Consider the following 12,217-nt stretch of genomic DNA (forward strand, 5'->3'; position numbering starts at 1 on the left):
ATGCGATAAACCCGTAAATTCCCTCTCCGTGTTTAAAGCCCCCTCACCCGACCAAGGCTGCAAGCAGCACGGTCTTCGACAAGGTAACGCATACCATGGAGAAGGAGTAGTAGTAGTAGTAGTAGTAGTAGTAGTAGTAGTAGTAGTAGTAGTAGTAGTAGTAGTAGTAGTAGTAGTAGTAGTAGTAGTAGTAGTAGTGGTAGTAGTGGTAGTAGTAGTAGTAGTAGTAGTAGTAGTAGTAGTGGTAGTAGTGGTAGTAGTGGTAGTAGTAGTAGTAGTAGTAGTAGTAGTAGTAGTAGTAGTAGTAGTAGTAGTAGTAGTAGTAGTAGTAGTAGTAGTTTTTTTTTTTTTTTTTTTTTGTGGAGGGAGGGGAAATGCATTGAGGCACACCGCAGGGACAGCGGTAGTGTGGGACTCGATGGATTTTTTTTATTAGACCACCCATACCCACTAAAACCCCCCCCATGCCGCGTGGCTTTTGATCCACCCCGGAACCGCGTTAGCATTACTTCAGGGTGGAGCCACCAGGGAGACCATCGCGTCTCACAGCATTAACGAGCTAACTCGCCACCATTTGCTAGAGGTGCTGATGCTCTCGAGTCCTGAAAAGGACTCAGGGTCCCTGAGGACCAGCACCTTGTCCAGCGCTTCATAGCAGGCCGCCCACTCAGCCAGCACCACTACAAGCTTAATGCTTTCCCTTGCTGATAGGTAAAAAGTACCGAGCGCAGCGTGGGTCCACAAAGCCTGTCTTTCAACTCGAGGCCTTTCTGCCTTATTTTGATCCTGCTTGAACCTTATCCCTGGCCTCTTTCAGAGCTCTTCTGAATAAAGGGCAGCTTCCGCTGCCTGCTTCGTGCTTGTTGTCCGTTGTTGGGCAAAGGAAGCACCGTGCTGGGCCTGTACACTCTTTCTTCCGGTGGTTTGAGCTTCCACACCGAAAGCACAGCTTGGATCTGTTTTCGTTCTCACAGTTGCCCGAGACGTGTCCATATCCCAGGCATTTGTAACATCTTATTACTTCAATTCTTCTTCGTATTCGGCAGCTTACGAAGCCAACTCGTAACCTGCCTTCCTCTTCTACTTGTCTGGCAGTTGTTTCGTCCACCCTGATTAAAGCCAGCCTCTGTCCTCTGGCATTTGGCTTTAAGAGAGTAACTTCTGGCTCCTGGCTCTCAAGTCCAAAAGTCTTAGCGAAAGCCTTTTTGACCTCGTCTTCCTCAACAATGGCATCCAGGTCTCGGACCTCTAAAGTCACTTTTCTGCTGCTTATTTTGACAGTACCTTGTCCGGCTACCGACTTTTCAATTTGCTGTGAGAATGCAGTAGCATTCTCTACACCTTTGGCCTTAATAAGTATGTCTCCTTTTTTTGTAGTGACAACACTTTGGATTGACACGTCAGTCTTATCGGGGTCAAAATTCGCCTTCATCGTCTTCAGCACCGTTGCAAAGGTTTGTCCTCCAGCCATCTTCACTACTACTGTTGTTGTGGCGTCTACTTTTTTCTTCTGGTTTGTTTTGTCATTCAGGGAAATTTCTTCTTGTTTGCCACTAACTGTTTTCTTTTCTTTAAAGACATAATATGCTGGCGTTTCTCAGGGCTGTCCGATGGGCTCCTGTTTCTTTTACTACGTTCTATTTGTTTTAGGGCAGTGTTCAAGGTCTTTTTCTGAACATGCCGTCGAAAATTATCTCGCCTTTTTTCCCTCCACTGCAGCGATTCAAATGGTGACTTCCAAGCGTTAACGTACGTTTCTTCTTCGTAAAGAAAGCCTTTTCTTAGCACCTCTGCCTCTTGGAGGTGTTCTAGCGCGGCTTTTAGCCCGTTCTTAACAGCGTTCGCTGTGTTGCCGTACTTATCGTTAATTAATTGTAGCGTCTCTGTTATATCTTTCGTTGCTGATTGAACTTTATCAGCCACTTGCTGTCGCTTAACTCTTAGCTTAGCACCATCTTCTTCAAAAGAGGCAAGCTCCTCCCTTGTCTGGTTGCTGAATACTGACACGTTGCTGTCCTCGGTGTCGTTAGTGCCTATACTCGACAGGCTTCCTCTTCGTCCTTTGTCCGTTAGAAAAGGCCATGGAACATTTAGCAGTCCCTGTTGGCCATGAGACACGTCTTTGTGGCCCCCCCCCAGAATCCGTGGGGCCTGCGTCAGTCACCCGGGCTTTCAATGGATCGGAACTGACGGCGGATTCCCTCAGAGAGGTTACCGCCTGGGGTACCTGTTTTACATTGACGTTCTTCATTTTGGCATCTTTTTAGTTTCGTACTGACCCGCGAAGGCCAGCACTACCCTTTTTTTCCTAGAAATAAGCATTTGGAAAGGGTTAAAACCAGGGCAGCAGCCCTCTCTGTTATCAGAGAGAGATGCTACTTGCTCGGGCCGGCCGGGAGTCGCCACTCTCCCTCAGTCCCACCCGCGGAGACTGCCCTGGCGTTGAGTAACAAGTGTAAGAAGGGTGTTCGTGTGTAATGTATGTATTTGTTGGTACACAACGGTCATCCCAGGGAGACGAGCGGCAGGCGTACAGTCCCGAGACCACGCAGACAACCCAACAAAACGGGCTGGCGTAAGGCACTAAGGTGCCGCCATATAGACTCCTCAGTGGTAGTAAGCCTAGATTAGTCGGCCCACCACGTCTTTTTTGTTCATGAGGCGTACAGCCATATCAGATGTGGTTACCCAGACTTACCCGGGCCTCATCATCCGGCTTCACCCGTGGCCGAGCCCCCAACGCAAGCCCGGAAAAGGACCCGCCACACGCAACCCAGAACAATCCGTAAGTGTCCCTGTGTTTGTTTAGTAAGAGTGTGTGATGCATGTATCTGAGAACAATGTTTTAACCGCCGCTTACTTCTATACACGACGGGTGCTAGTTTTTGTTGGCCCGCATCAAGCAATGGAGTGCCACCCACGGAAGCAGCAAAAAGCGAAGAACACGGAGCACAAGTAGAGCCGGCCCATACATCCACACCGATAGAGGCATGGGGCACTAGTCCCTCGTCCACATCGCCGCAGATACACACGCCAGCGCCACACACGCCCCCCGATCCACGCCCCCGTCAACCACCATAGAGAGCCACCCCAGCTGCCCATCGTCACCTCTTTTTTCAAGAGGATGCCCCTATCCGCCACCCGGGGAAGCGCCTGGTATGGAGAAACTAGCGAAAACCCCACCCGGGAGTAGTAGTAGTAGTAGTAGTAGTAGTAGCAGTAGTAGTAGTAGTAGTAGTAGTAGTAGTAGTAGTAGTAGTAGTAGTAGTAGTAGTAGTAGTAGTAGTAGTAGTAGTAGTAGTAGTAGTAGTAGTTTTTTTTTTTTTTTTTTTTGTGGAGGGAGGGGAAATGCATTGAGGCACACCGCAGGGACAGCGGTAGTGTGGGACTCGGTGGATTTTTTTTTATTAGACCACCCATACCCACTAAACCCCCCCCCCATGCCGCGTGGCTTTTGATCCACCCCGGAACCGCGTTAGCATTACTTCGGGGTGGAGCCACCAGGGAGACCATCGCGTCTCACAGCATTAACGAGTTAACTCGCCACCATTTGCTAGAGGTGCTGATGCTCTCGAGTCCTAAAAAGGACTCGGGGTCCCTGAGGACCAGCACCCTGTCTAGCGCTTCATAGTAGGCCGCCTACTCAGCCAGCACCACTATAAGCTTAATGCTTTCCCTCGCTGATAGGTAAAAAGTACCCAGCGCAGCGTGGGTCCACATAAGCCTGTCTTTCCACTGAAGGCCTTTCTGCCTTATTTTGACCCTGCTTGGGCCCTATCCCTAGCCTCTTTTAGGGATCTATTGAATAAAGGGCAGCTTCCGCTGCCTGCTTCGTGCTTGTTGTCCGTTGTTGGGCAAAGGAAGCACCGTGCTGGACCTAGGCACTCTTTCTTCCGGTGGTTTGAGCTTCCACACCGGAAACAAAGCTTGGATCTGTTTTCTCCCCTACAGTTGCCCGAGACGTGTCCATATCCCAGGCATTTAAAACATCTTGTTACTTCGATTCTTCTTCGAATTCGGCAGCGTACAAAGCCAACTCGTAACCTGCCTTCCTTTTCTACATGTCTGGCAGTTGTTTCGTCCACCTTGATTAAAGCCAGCCTCTGTCCTTTGGCATTTGGCTTTAAGAGAGCAACTTCTAGCTCCTGGCTCTGATGTCCAAAAGTCCTAGCGAAAGCCTCTTTGACCTCATCTTCCTCTACAATGGCATGCAGGTCTCGGACCTCTAATGTCACTTTTTTGTCGCTCATTTTCACGGTACCCTGTCCGGCTACCGACTTTTGCAGTAGCATTCTCAACACCTTTGGCTTTAATAAGTATGTCTCCTTTTTTTGTAGTGACAACACTTTGGACTGCCACTTTAGCCTTATTGGGGTCAAAGTTCGCCTTCATAGTCTTCAGCACCGTTGCAAAGGTCTGCCCTTCAGCCATCTTTACTACTACTGTTGTTGTGGGGTCTACTTTTTTCTTCTGGCTTGTTTTGTCAATCAGGGGAATTTCCTCTTGTTTGCCACTACCTGTCTTCTTGTTCTTTAAAGACATAGTATGCTGGCGTTTTTCAGGGCTGTCCGATGGGCTCCTGTTTCTCTTACTTCGTTCTATTTCCTTTAAGGCAGTGTTCAGGGTTCGTTTCTGTACATGCCGACGGAAATTATCTCGCCTTTTCTCCCTCCACTGCAGGGATTTAAATGACGACTTCCAAGCGTTCATGTACAAATCTTCTTCAGTAAGACAGCGTTCTCTTAGCACCACTGCCTCTTGAAGATGCTTAAGCGCCGCTTTAAGCCCATTTTTAACAGCGTTCGCTGTGTTGCCGTACTTATCATTAATCAGTTTTAGCGTCTCTGTAATGTCATTCGTTGCTAATTGGACTTCATCAGCAACTTGCTGTCGCTTTACTCCGAGCCTAGTGGCACTTTCTTCTAAAGAGGCATGCTCTTCCTGGGTCTGGTTGCTAAATACCAACACCTTGCTAACCTCGGTGTCGTTAGTGCCTATACTCGACAGGCTTTCTTGTCGTCCTTTGTCTGAAAAGAAAGGCCATGGAACATTTAGCAGTCCCTGTTGGCCATGAGACACGTCTTTGTGGCCCCCCCCCCCAGAATCCGTGGGGCCAGCGACAGTCACCCGGGCTTTCACCGGATCGGAACTGCCGGCAGATTCCCTCAGAGAGGTTACCGCCTGGGGTACTAGTTTTGCATCGACGTTTTTAATTTTGGCATCTTTTTTAGTGTCGTACTGACCCGCGAAGGCCAGCACTACCCTTTTTTTTCTAGAAATAAGTATTTAAAAAGGGTTTAAATCAGGGCAGCAGCCCTCTCTGTTACCAGAGAGAACCGCTACTTGCTCGGGCCAGCCGAGAGTCACCACTCTCCCTTAGTCCCATCCACGGAGACTGCCCTGGCGTTGAGTAACAAGTCTAAGAATGGTGTTCGTGTGTAATGTATGTATATGTTATACACTATGGTCATCCAAGCGAGACGAGCGGCAGTTGTACAGTCCCACGGCCACGCAGACAACCCAACAAAACGGGCTAGCGTAAGGCACTAATGTGCCGCCATATAGCCTCCTCAGTGGTAGTAAGCCTAGATTAGTCGGCCTACTACGTCTTTTTTGTTCATGAGGCGTACAGCCATATCAGATGTGGTTACCCAGACTTACCCGGGCCTCATCATCCGGCTTCACCCGTGGCCGGGCCCCCAACGCAAGCCCGGAAAAGGACCCGCCACACGCAACCCAGAACAATCCGTAAGTGTCCCTGTGTTTGTTTAGTAAGAGTGTGTGATGCATGTATCTGAGAAGAATGTTTTAACCGCCGCTTACTTCTATACACGACGGGTGCTAGTTTTTGTTGGCCCGCATCAAGCAATGGAGTGCCACTCACGGAAGCAGCAAAAAGCGAAGAACAAGGAGCACAAGCAGAGCCGGCCCATACATCCACACCGATGGAGGCATGGGGCACTAGTCCCCCGCCCACACCGCCGCAGATACACACGCCAGCGCCACACACGCCCCCCGATCCACGCCCCCGACCACCACCATAGCGAGCCACCCCAGCTGCCCATCGTCACCTCTTATTTCAAGAGGATGCCCCTATCCGCCACCCGGGGAAGCGCCCGGTATGGAGAAACTAGCGAAAACCCTACTCGGGGTAGTAGTAGTAGTAGTAGTAGAAGAAGTAGTAGTAGTAGTAGTAGTAGTAGTCAACTCACGGAAAAAAGCTCTACTATTCAAATTCTCAAATTGCAGTTAATGGATTATCAAAGAGTCTAAATCAAATTAAAATAAATAAAGCATATAAAAATAATAATTATGATTCGCTATTTTTAAATTCGAGTATGCGAATCTGAAGGATTGAGTAGCGCGGCCGCTGAGGCTTCGTTTCTCTGTCGAACTTACCTCCTAGCGCCCCAGCGCTACTGAAAATATGTCAGTTTTTCTGCAGTATACCAGCGTTACACGTTATCTGCTTGTACAGCATTAAAACTAGTCGAAGTACTAGTTTCTGTTTTAGAAGTAGTTGTAACAGTATCAGGAGCAGTCGCTGTAATAGTAGTTGTTGGAGTAGTAATAGTAATTTTTTTGGTGGTGGTGGTAGTAGAGTAGTATAGAAGTATTACTACTGTATTACTTTGATGCGTCAATATTTTTAGCTATCGGTTTTTTCTGCAGCTTAACAGCATCACAAATTATATGCATGTACAGTAGTCAATATAGGTGACGTACTAGTTATGTTGTTACAGTAGTACTTATTAGCAGTAGCAGTAGCAGCAGTGAAGGTAGTTCTTGTAGTAGAAGTAGTTCTCTAAGTTGTAATTTAAGTTATGTAAAGAGTGACAGTATTGTTTATTTAGGTGTAATTGAAAACATCTAACGCATTTGAGTTTTTTCTTTCTTTATTATATAAAACGTGTTATTTTGAGCAGTGTAATGCTCAATAATATTGTCATAAGTATACAGAAATTGAGTCTTTTTGTGATGGCGTTTAATTGAAAACATCTAACGCATTTGAATTTTTTCTTTCTTTATTATATAAAACGTGTTATTTTGAGCAGTGTAATGCTCAATAAAATTGTCATAAGTATACATAAATTGAGTCTTTTTGTGATGGCGTTTAATAACATTGAAAGTTACCACATTCACAGCTTAGTATTTTTTAGTATTACAGATAACTATTTGTTACATACAAGTATGCATTCATGAAATTTTTTAAGCACTTTTAGTTTTCATGGACCAACTTTTGGCTTTTCTATACGCTTTTTTTAAATCCACTCCGACATTTTCCTTGTTTTTTTTCCTCACACAGCCCCAACGGAAAAAGTTAGTGTGAAAAAACGTAGCAAACCGTAACTTTCTGTGATGTTATGTACAGTTTGGTTTTGGATTTCGGACCACAGTTAATGTTTGTTACGTTTTTTGACGTTTGATTATAGCTATAGTCAACTACAACTCAACACATTGTCTTACGATTCGTTACATTTTGTTGTAATTCTAAAAAGACACTTGAATCTCGTGAAAAAGCAACTGTAGTAAGCTCTAATAAACTGTAAGGAAGTGTTGTCATCTGTAATGTTTTATAACAGCTTACAGTTTTTTGCAGTTTATTATCTCAGTCAAAAATTTATAGCTATTAACATGCCTAGTATAATTTATAGCTATAATTATAGCTATAACTACCTATAAAACAGCTATAATAATGTATAAAATTCAGCTATAAATATAGCTATAAACTGCAGCTGTAAATTTTTCACAAATAATGAATAAAAATTAGTTTCAAATCAGATTTTTTCAACATATATCGGTCAGTATAGATGGTATCATCCGTATGATAACAGTAAAACTGGGGGCCTGAAGTATTTTCTAATAAGTAGAAAAAAAAAAAACAAGAAATCATATACAATTTCAAGTTTTTTGAAAATTGTTTAAAAATACTTTAGGCCCTCAGTTTTACTGTTATCACACGGATAATACTGACTATACTGATCGATATATGTTGAAAAATCTGATTTTAAACTAATTTTTATTCAAAATTTGTGAAAAGATTACAGCTGTAATTTATAGCTATATTTATAGTTGAATTTTATACATTATTATAGCTGTTTTATAGGTAGTTATAGCTATAATTATAGCTATAATTTATGGGTATAATTATAGCTATAAATTTTTAACTAAGTACACTTTTTTATATTTTATTATCATTGATAACTTTTAAACACATTTTCTTACATTTTCGAATAAAATTTGCCTTAAATGAAAAAAACTTGAGTAACTATTATGAAAAAGTATAAGTGTAACAGCATGTGGTAAATCATATTAAAACGTAAGAAAACGTAAAAAAACGTAACACAACATAATAAAATGTAAGAAACGTTCGAAATCCATGAGAATATTACAGTTCCTTACATTTTCTTACATTTTCTTGCGGGTTACAGAATATTATTACACATGTTCACTTTTTCTTACATTTTGTTACGTTTTCAAATTTCTGCTGGGGAGATGACTGATTTCATTGCTACTTTTCTTTTTGATATTTTTATTTGGTATAAATGTGGCTGGCCCCTTAGTATTAAAAAAATATACCAGATAACCATGGTTGCAAACTGGATTTTTCTTTTGATGCTTTTTTTTATGTAACCAGGCCAAAAATCGTACTTTCGCCATTTGGCCAGTACCAAATCGTCTGGCTTGAATTCCTAAAATAGAAGAAACATTGTTTTGTTAGAGAACATTAATTTATAATAAATTTAATTTTTTGTTCTAATATACAATTTTTTCTTAGAAATATATTGCACAGTTGCATAAGAATACTTACAGAAACATGTATAGTTTCTTTAGCTTTTGATTTCCCGCGTGTGTTTTTGGTTTTTTTCGGTTGTGTTTTCACCTTATCTTCTTGTTCTTGATTAACAATGGATGAGGCTGGCTCAGCTGGAATAAAAAATTAAGTTTCGTTACATCGCAACAAAACAGAGGTGTGTGACTTACTGAAGTTATATATATTAAGAATTATACTTACAAGTTATAATTCTGGCATCTGTTGAATTGCGCATGGTTTAATTTCAATGTCGTTTGATTCAGAAAGTGTTACTACCTGATGGCCATGGATTTCTTTCTCTACCTATAGCACATGATTTTTTAACTTTGAAACGTAGTAATTTTATTTTATTCTTATTTGTTTGTAATTTTTTTTAATTTAAAAAAAATTTTTGTATCTATTTTTATGAGTAAATACAAAATTTGTGGATTAATAATGTATAGGAGAAAAGTCATTTATACGTCCTTACATTTATAGGATCATTAGTTGATTGATCAAGACAATTTTCATCGTCTTCTTCATCAGAGTCAGATGGAAGATCTGAATTGCTGTACACAAATTTTTTGTTAACTCTCATCTATAAATAGTATACAATTTTTTTATGCATTCTACTATAAAAAATACAAACACATTAACATAAATTTTTAAAACACCTTATTAAAAGAGGGTTTTTGGCGATACATTTTTAATTTTTCATCAAGGAAGACCTCCATTTGACGTTTAACGCCATTATCACCGATATACTGCTCGTCACCATCGGTATAATACTTGATTAAATTTTTATTATCATCTGGGCAACTTGATATGCTCTTTATTATTTTTGCCGAATCAATGTGGTATGAACGGCCATATAAGTTGCCAGCAATTTCTTGAGCTTGTGGTAAAGTCAATCTTTTGAATGGTGTGATCGATTTGCTACTCTTGAAAAATCTGAAACATGTCGAGCTTTTTTTATTAATTTAATTAAAATTCAAGAGATATAGACATTTCTCCAAAACGTCATCTCCCCGTGGGGACTTGACCATGGCAACTGACTCTGGTTGCTATAGACAGTTCCTCAGTAAATAAATATTCGAAATAGATTCAAAAAATTCCATTCCATACAAATTTTCGTCTTGTTCAATGCTGTATACTTTACGATAAGTGATTTTTTTTTTTTTTTTTTTTTTTTTCAAGAGTCCTGTTAACGATTTAGGACGAAATATGGGTTCGATTCCCTTATCACTTTTTCATGCTTATTTATATAATTTGGCAAACATGTTGGATCAATGTTAAAGTTGGACTTATTTTCGTATCTGAGTAATTTGTACTAGTTATGAAAGTCGATTTGTTTATTTTTGAATGGATTGTGTGCTTATTGCAGATAATACATAGTTGAATAAAATCTTTGATAGAAAAATCTATAGTTTCAAGAAATCCACTTACAACGGTCGTTTTGAAAAACAGATTTTTATTAAAAAATGTCAAACTTGGCAGCTAAACAATTGAATTATTTGTTAGATATATTTACATTTGTATTTTCAATATCATTCACAACATACAACATATAATTACTAGGAATCTTGGTTCTACGGTCACAGATAGTAGAAGCTTGCGTCTCGTTTTGCTTTTCGTACTCTTTTACCCTTCCCACACTCCGTATCATTACTTAAAGCTTCATTTTTTTTTTCTACCATGATTTGGCTTCTCCCGTTTTAGGTTCGCAGCTTTCTAAAAAAGAAATGATGCTATGTTATTATAAATTTTTTAGTTTTTAGTTTCGTTGCCAGCAAAACATTCCTTTTAGTTTAACATAAAAGATATGATTCTTATGATAAATTTTAATGAAATTACAGATTCAAACAATTATAATTTGCTTTTCATTGCATATACATTGACTTTCATAAAATACTATGAACTAATACTGGTTTATAGTGCTTTTTACGATGAAAATCTGTGCACACACACACATATATATATATATATATATCAAGTACAGTATTAAATGTCAAAAAAAAAGTTTATTAAATTGAAACCATATTTACTGGTAAACTTCTACGAGCCCAAAAAAATCACATTAAAAGTGAAAAAATATAATGGCGTCAGCTATTTGCAAAGGTTTTAATTGTAAAGATCTAAATTCTTTTAAAGCATAATAAAATTCCACTTGATAAGTGCCTTATTTTGAAAAATTAAAGAATAAATATATCGTTCAAAAGGTTAGTTATTATTGATTACTAAGTTTATGTGACTTTAATTTTTTTGGATTTATTTACCTTTACAACTTTATCCGCCTTGAAGTTCAACAAAGAAATAGGGTCACAAATGGGACTAGGCAATGGCAAACTGGTCTTGGAAATAGGCAGAAGCCTTTCTTCTTCTCCATGATCAGCATCCGCGAGAGTTCCGTCTATAATTTCCTATGCGTAATAAAACATTTGTACAAGTTCTTGTAATACTTCAGTTTTTCCTTATGTTACCAAAAAAAAGTTCAAATACGGATAGAACTAACTATTACACAAATAATAATAACTTGTCCTTTGACATAACTATAATTCAGAAACTATAAATTAATTTAATACCGAAGATAAAAAAATTTTTATTCGATGAAATATCTTGAAAATACTTTATGGTATTATCTAAGATAAAAATTTATTTTATTTAATTGTTCTATCTCAAAGTAAATAGTTGGGGAAAAAGTTGCAAAAAAAATCCTCTGGCATCAGATTAACTTATCAAGACAGACTAAGAAAGTCGCGTGAAAAAGTACTAAGTGTATACTGTTAAAAAATCCACTGGGTATTTCATGAAAATGTTAGTGAAGCATATTACAAGAATAACATTGAATTTTCAAATGCATTTTTAAATCACCTATCTATACTTTTTTTAAATTTCAGATTGCTTTGTTATTCATGTAAAGAAAGTATAATGAATGTTCAAGTTTATTCTTAATTTACGATTCAATATTATACTAAATTTTAAAAACGGGTTTTAAAATCTTATTTAGTACGTATTGAATTTTAAAATGCGCTTTGAATTGACATTTAAACATTTTACTGAATTTTCAAGTTTGTCTACAACATACATTCATAAAACTTATTGAATATCCTAGGTCAGTTTATTACTAAAAGTTTCAATATTTTATTGAATTTTCAAATATATAATCTTATCATATTCTATAAATAACTAATGAATTTTTAAAATCGGCTAATAAAATTCCAATAACAACCATGAAATTTTCAAATACATTTTATTATCATCTTCAAAACATAACCACTGGGTTTTCAAGAACATACAATAAAATTTAATAAATAACCATTGAATTAACAAACACATCTAATTACATTTAATAAATAGTAATTGAATTTTCAAAAACGGCTAATGGAATTTCAAAAATTACCACTGAATTTTCAAACACACTTT

Source organism: Copidosoma floridanum, unplaced genomic scaffold (genome assembly GCF_036245765.1).
Source record: "Copidosoma floridanum isolate Cflo_tuat_1 unplaced genomic scaffold, Cflo_Japanese_pri ptg000004l, whole genome shotgun sequence".
Taxonomy (NCBI): domain Eukaryota; kingdom Metazoa; phylum Arthropoda; class Insecta; order Hymenoptera; family Encyrtidae; genus Copidosoma; species Copidosoma floridanum.